The sequence below is a fragment of the Poecilia latipinna genome, unplaced genomic scaffold (genome assembly GCF_001443285.1).
Source record: "Poecilia latipinna isolate Pla-1442-1.1 unplaced genomic scaffold, P_latipinna-1.0 Scaffold665, whole genome shotgun sequence".
Taxonomy (NCBI): domain Eukaryota; kingdom Metazoa; phylum Chordata; class Actinopteri; order Cyprinodontiformes; family Poeciliidae; genus Poecilia; species Poecilia latipinna.
The window spans coordinates 263,931-272,136 of NW_015113281.1; positions in this window are offsets into that span (position 1 = coordinate 263,931).

An 8,206-nucleotide genomic window follows, 5' to 3' on the forward strand; every position below is an offset into this window, starting at 1 on the left:
GCCCGGAAATCTTCTTCCAGTGATGTAATCCTAACCCCCATGTTAGTTAAATCACCCCTAATGCCTTTAATGTCTGACATAGTGAGATATTCTTCCTCATCTTCCTCTCTGTCTTCACCTTCATTATCTGATACATAAAGGGAGCTAATCAGAGAAGTTATTTCACCTACAGGATTTCTCCTTGTAACCCAGGCTTCTCCTCCTCTGTTGTCAATCGCTTCTTCCTGATCTACAAGAAGACCTGCTTCCCTTTCTTCCTCACCCTGATCAGTATCTTTTTCCTCAACATGTTCTGGTTGAGATGTTATGTCATCCATCTTGAGCAGAAAAACCACTCAAACAAATAAATTCAAAATCTACAACAAAATGTTCTTTAACTGTGTCAACATATATAACACAAAACCTGAGATTATACAATCCTGGTCCCCATACTGGCCACCATTTTGTAAAATTCAACTTCTACTTAAAGTGGAACTTACAAATACACGCAAGGGGGTTATGTCACAGGCATCAGGGAAAATATGTTACACTGGTTAATTGAGAAATAAAATAAAAAAAACAACCATCCAATATAAGTTTTGTTGATGTTTAGCAACAGTGATTTATTACAGGAACCACCAACTAAGAAATAATAATAGTTAGTTTGATACAGATCAAATAACCCAAAAATCCTTCAAAAATAAGGTTAGTTTCACTTTAATTCACTCAGTCCATGTAAATGTCCAAACTTTCCCGTTCCTTTCTTAATGTGATTATTGTCCACAATCGAGTTCCATATGCGGGGAGAATTTCTCCGCTTTAATTCATAGCCCCAATCCAAACGAAATCCAGCTCGTCAACCCCCGCACCCCCCAAAATGAGAAAAAAGAATGTGGTACCACCAAAAATCCCCAAAAAGAAAAGTAAAGTCCAGATCTCACCGGGAATATCTTTCCTTTCCCTCCCCGGTGGCGTCTTCTCGCACCGTCGGCGTCCTCCGTCAAATTGGCGTCCACTTGCACCTGGCGGCAGTTTCTGAGTACAAGCTCCAATTTAGCTCCGACAGCGCACGATCCGTGGCGCCGGGGCGACTTCTGATTGCTGTTATCTTATTTTCCTTTGATCGATCACTTATCCAAACTTTTAAATCACATCAAGTCTCCCGCTGCACGGACTGACGGTGAGCGTCTTCCTCTCTGATTGCGCCGCCCCGCGCCGACGCACACGCCCCTTTTTATACCCCAAATCTCAGTCACACCTAAAAATCAGCATGACCTGCCCAAAAAATCAGTTTTACAAGTGGAAATATGGAATAATTTTTATACAGAAATAACAGCAACCGTTATCCAAATCACTGTTACATTTTCTCTTAAATGTATTTTATATAGAAAAAAAACAAACATAGTGGTTATGTTACAACTACATAGCAGTTTTTAGAAGTCTGGATTGCTTTATGTGTATTTTGCACGTTGCTTTTGACTGTTGCTCATGGAGAGAGACCTTTCACTAATAGAAAAAATTTAAGCAACCTACTTGCATACTGGATGTGGACTGTTGGATGTTAAATTCATGAGGAGTAAATATTGTGGTAATTATCAGAATTGAATCAAAGAAAGCAAGCCTTTGAAATTGTGACACATTTTAAGGGTCAAATAGACTCAAAGAATTTTAACAGCAGCCGCGCAGGGGGGCCCAATCTAATTTTTTGTCAGGGGCCCAAGATTCCTGGCGGCGCCCCTGCTTACAGCATACTGTCCAGTTTATTTAATATGTTTGCTTTCACTGGATGTAAAACATACCGATTAAAATCCAAGTAATAATGTGACTTAGGCCCGGTTTACACGACAACAATTTCTGGTGAAAACGGAAGAGTTTTGTTGCGTTTGTAGTGTAAATTTACACGAAACCACCGAATGTTTTCTCTGACAATGACACAGATTGAAAACGGGTTCCAGAGTGCGATGTTTCTGAAACGTACCGATGTCCGTTGTCTTGTAAACAGAGTAAATGGACCTGCATGAGCCAGGGAATCCCCAGCTCACGCATAGTATGACGCAAAACATAGCTGCTTCCTACAATCCACAGAAGAAGAAACTACTGACAATGCTGGTGTTACTACAATTCGTGTTTCCCCATCGGATACGGTTCCCTCGGCGTCTCTTCACCGCTCCGCACAGCCCAGGTGGCAAAATACACATGTGCTTGTTCAGCCTCTTGTCCAGAGAACTACACCGTGAAAGCTCAAGCAACGTGTTTTAGCAAAGTTATCCCACTTTTTTCCAACTGCGCCCTAATCAGACGCACATAGTGCGTGTCTTCCCCCAGATACTGGGGGAACGGTACCTGATGGGGAAATGCGAATCGAAGTGCTTTCAAGTAGAACTTTTTTTTTTAAAACACACGTGTACTTAGTTTCAAAGAACCTAGCACCAACATGGCGAGAGCATTACACCTTTTCGATGTGTACCGTGTAAACAAAGATTGTAATTAGAAGGGAACGGTTTCAAAACCTGATTGGGCTTAGCAAGGATCTGACAGACATGACACATCGTCATTTTAGACAAAACGTCCATTTAAGACGCGGCCAGAAAAATTGTCTCTCAACCCGGTGATATGTTTGACGTACACCAGAATGGCCAGACTCGTCATGAGGATCTTTTAACTCTGCGGAGCGGAGTTTAATGGGAACCACTGTTTGAAATACACTATTAGCATGTGGTGACCATTTCCTCACCAGCAACAAGTCTTGCAGGAAGTATCCGCATGCACAGTCCGTTACTTCACTCAGCAGCATAGGCAAATCCCGGGGTGGTCGGGGACTAGACTTTTCCAAATCTTGGAAAAGTCTAGAATTGTCCCCCGAAAGAAATCATGAAAGAAACCTTTGTATTTAAACAATATCAATATAAAAAAGGCAATAGTTTGAGTTAGTTTGAGTGTCAATGTCACAAACTTAAAGTGTTTGTGCCGACACACTCACACCCCTCTATCTACCAGTCACATAACTGGCACACCTGAAACATCCATAGAACTGCCCAAAATAACTCTTAAGCAGTGAAAAACATGAGATAAACCATAAATGAATAAACATGGAACTAACTTAAAAAACGTTTTTATTAACATAGCATACAGCTATACTGTCAAAAGTACAAGGAAGGACAACAATCGATTCAAAACTTAAACAAAATTACAATGAAACTAGATTTAGATGATTTACTTAGTCAAGAAGTAAAAGTTATTGGGGAATAAATGAACACATTTGTATAACAGAATTTAATCCTCGAGTGACATTCTGGTTCACATACCAACTGGTTATGTCGGAATCCACCAATTTGTTGTTCGACAACTTTAAACATGAAGAAGAAAAAAGGGATATGATGAAGGGTGGTTCTACAAAGTATCCACACAGGAGTAATCAGTACAAATACACTTTATACTTTTTAGATATTTATAAAATGCTTGAAAAACCTTGTTTTATTTTCTTTCCAGTTCACAATTCAGCACTTCTTACTGTTGGTCAGTCTTTGAAATCCCGAGAAAATAACATTTTCAACTGTAACAAGACAATCTTTGAAATACTTCAAGGGGTATGAATACTTTTTGACAACATTACAGATGCAGTAACATAACTAAACAATAATTATTTGCATCACATGTTCTACATACAATCTATAATTAGGTTTAGCCATTTAATCAGTCACTTTTCCATTATTCCCACTGTGCTGATCACTTAGTTGTGCTCCTCTGGAAGCTTAAGAACACATTATGTGTGCTGCAAAAGAATTAATAAGGAATTCTAGTAATGAAGAATTTGCACTGAAGGTGCTAATAACTCCTGACCCCAATGAATTAATTAAGGTACAGCTTATCAGAATGAGAAACACAGGGGCTTCAGAAAGAGTGTCGTAGAGTCTTGTGGAAGTCCCTCTGAGGCTGCGTAATGATGAAATTGAAGAGAAACCAGACTGAACAAATGCATAACTTATTCAATTAGTGTTGGTCTCCATGGGATGCACAGCAATTTTCCTCTATTATTAATTTCAGCCTACTTCTTTCATTCCATTCCTTTACCAGGCATTAGAAAATGTGACACAAGGCAGTGCATTTACTGTAGAATATTGACATATTATGCATTTACATCAACAACTGCTACAGCATTGTGTAAACTGTTCATTATATACACCTGAGCTACAGAACCCACTGAAGAGAAAGTTAATTTCACTGAGAATGAAAGAAAAATAACAAGAAACAACAAAAAAGTCCAACACAAACATATAAAAACTAGTAATAATGGAGTATTAATAGGAATTGAGAATAAATGATGTTAGTGTTTTGTAGAGTATACCGGTTGCCTTGTGAAATAAAATCCTATTTCTTGTATATGTGATGTTATGGATGGCTGGTCTTGAAAGTGCCTGTGCTGCTAAAACACACCCACAGCTCTCACTGATTTATTTCACACCTGCATGCATTCAGAAGCAGAACACATAAAACAGGCTGGTCCAGACAAAGCCCACACTCACATAAGTATGTTTTATTTTGTTGTTTTAAAAGCTGAGTTTTGTAGTCTGTCTTCTGATTTCCTGGAGTGTGCCATCATTCATGTTCAAGCTCAGTGTAGCAGAGAAACAAACTAACATTACAGGCATGGCCATTGCTTGCCATTTGGGTGCCCTACGCATAGATGCTTTGTGGTGCACCCGTAAATGGGAACGGCCAGTAAATCAGCATTTGTCAGTGCATTTTTCCTTATTTGTTGATAGAACATTATCTGCCACATCTTTGTGGCAGATAGCCAATTATACTGAACCAAGTTCTCTGGATGTTTGTTGATGTTAAAAGGAGTGTTTCCTCTCCACTGCCACTTCATGTATGCTCTGTATGAGGGATTCCTGCTCAGTCTCCATGCCCACTCTCTGGCTGGTTGAAATTTCATAATCACTATTTGATTGATTGCCTACATATCTCATGACATATTCCTTCATTTCCCACAATCCAAATGCATACTACTACCAAGTTTGATGAGTTAGTTAAGAGCCTAGCTCCGTTTCTCCTCCAGGGAAGCCACAGTTCAGTACAAACAGTGTTCGATGTGAACACTGTTTCCCACCAATCTGGGATCTTTAACTGATCTAAAACAGGAACACTTGTAAGATTGAATATCTGGTAAAGAGACACAAAAAATGTGTACAGTGTATGTTAATATCTGATTGTAGCTGAATATGCAACCTTTGAAGACTGAGTTCATAATGTGAATCACTCAAAATACAATACCAATATAGCTGCATGGAATTTCAGAAAGTGTTACCAGGTCATTTGTGTGAGAAAAAAAATCTAATTATTAATTTGCAAGTTTTATTTTTTCTATTGCAGATTCAGTGTGTTGAATGTTTGGGTTGTAAATGACCTCCTTTCTATGTTGGGTCTCTTAATGCCTGACATGATTAGAAATAATAGCTTTTAAAAAGGAAAGAATTAGCAGTGTTTGCTCAGGGAACGAGACTTCTGGGATCAGACCTGTTTTAACTGTCACCTTCCCTGTGGAGACAAGCATCAGAACCAAATTTAATGAAAGTTTTCTACATTTGCAGCCATGACATCTATAAATACAAGGAGAGAAATTGGATCCCTGGAAAATAGTAGGGATTATGTTTATGATGAAACAATTCTGTCTAAAATGTTGCCAGCAGATTCTGTGTAATTACACTGGTGGTCAGGTGTTTCCTTCTAAAATCACCAACACCAAGGATCTTCAAATCCAAGCCTCCAGGGCCAGTGTCCTGCAACTTTAAATGTGCCTCTCCTTCAACACAGCAGAGACACATCAAATAATCAGATTGTTAGCAGGACTTTGGAAAACGTTGTCATGTATGAGTTCTATGGTGGTGTGTTTTTAGCATTCTGGTCTTTGAATCCAGTGATCTGAGTTAAAGTCTCAGTAGGACTTTCTGTCATTGCCACTAAAAGCTTCCAACAAGCAGCTTGTGTTTGATTGTGTTTCTGAAGACCACTGTTCAAAGTTTGGCATAGACTATTGTGGTGTTGAGGAGGTTAGAGAGATGGGTCATAAAGAAACAAAGGTGTTGTTTTTCAATTCAAGCCATATTAGTTGTAGCATACCTTACATATGAATTTTAACTTCGCTTAAAATAACTTTTACAATGTAAGTTAACTTTAGTTTTGACATATACTTAAACAAATGCACAGTTTAAACCACATAGCACTTAAAACAAGTACTTATTTACTTAATAAGCATATTGTCTGTCTATATCAAGGGGGCTGATAATAAAATACATTTTAAAAACCTTATCTTCTGTCTACTGATTGTTGTTAAGCTTCCATTGTGCTGATAGTGAAACAAGAAATTGTCCCTTCAAAACAAAAGCGTCATAACTCAAGCAAGAAGTGAACAATTTGTAAAACTAATTAAAGACAATATATTCAGGCATTTTATTAGCACATGTATTAGCATAAGTCTTTTGCACATTGTAGTAATTGCACATTTTATCAATGTGCTTCCCAGATACCAAAATGTAAGAATTAGATGAAGAAAGTCTTCAGGACCATTAGCATTACATAATGAAGAGAGCTTGCCTCTAAACAAAAGTGATGACATACTTACAGTCAATCTGTTAATTAGTGTAAGTAATTACTGGAAGTGCAAAAATAATTAAGTTTCAAAGAGACATTTAATTATTGATTAGATTAATTATCTCAGATTGAGTAAAGGCGTTTTGGGGTAATTAAAATAAATGTTAAATGGTAGTAATTGGGTTAAGATTTGAGGGAGGCGATGATAGTGGAAGTTCAACACATCATTCAAAAAAGAAAGAAAAAAAACATCAAAAGATGGATGGAAAGTGAATTAACATTTGAATTATATACATTTCCATTCTACGAATACCTCCCTTCTAATAATCAACACTTAGGCTAATGTTATTCACAAAGCACCATTTACAAAGTGCTTCACAGATAGAAGCAGTAAAAATCATAAAAGGCCTGTAGGGGTCTCATTTACGTTAATACCATTTACATTTTTGACACAGATGAAATAATTAATATTGCGATATCAAATGATGACATCATTTAACTGAGCCTGACCTGTGCAGCGCTATACACTCTAAAAAGAGTTTTTGCCTGTAGTTCATCTAATGGACTTTTTTTTTTTTTTTTTTTTTTTACATTAACTTAATTCATTTGGTTTAGTGACGACAACTTACTTTTTTGTGTTCAATTAATTTAAAAATCTAACTCCATCCATCTTCTAACACCCTTGTCCCTAGTGGGGTCGAGAGGGTTGCTGGTGCCCATCTCCAGCTAACGTTCACAGGGCAACACAGAGACAGACGGCACACACAACCATGCACACACACTCACACCTAGGGAGAAGTTAGAGAAACCAATTAACCTGACAGTCAAGTTTTGGACTGTGGGAGGAAGCCGGAGTACCTGGAGAGAACCCACCATGCACGGGGAGAACATGCAAACTCCATGCTGAAAGACCCCAGACTGGGAATCGAACCCAGAACCTCCTTGCAGAAAGGCAACAGTGCTACCAACCACTGGACCACTGTGCAGCCCATAACTCTAACTCACTTAAATTAATTTAATTAACCTGAAGGATCTTTTTACTTTGACTTTACTGGAAACAATTGAGTTCAATGCCAGTTTTGTGACCCATGTCAGCTGTCAAACTCTGTGACTGGCTGTGGTTGGAGGACCACCTTTAACCAGAAAACTTGCAGACAGTTGTTTCACTGGGGGAACAGACCACCCTCTTTATTTACATCAGTACCACCAACTGAGGCTCTTTTCAGTCTTCGGTATATGGTCTGTAGTGCTCTGTTTTCTGTATAAATTAATCTCCCCTTGTGGTGTATGCATTTTCCTATTCAGTGCTATCTGACAGTTCAAAGGTCACATAAATCAAATAGTGTGTCCTGCTTGACAATTTATAAAGTTAGACCTAATTTCACAAAGCCAAATGCTGATGATGGAGTCAGAGAGACATAAAGTAGGAGAGGGTGATCAGAACGGATGGGAATAGGGAATAGATATGTAAGGTAACTCAATTATGGAGGCAATCCTCCCCCCCTTTAGTCTGAGAGAACTAGAGCAAGACAAGCACTTGCCGTGGTTTCAGAGGACACATGCGCTACAGAAAGCGGAGAACATTTAGAGGCGGAAACTTGTTCAGTGTTGATAGAAAAAGAAACACAAAAAAATT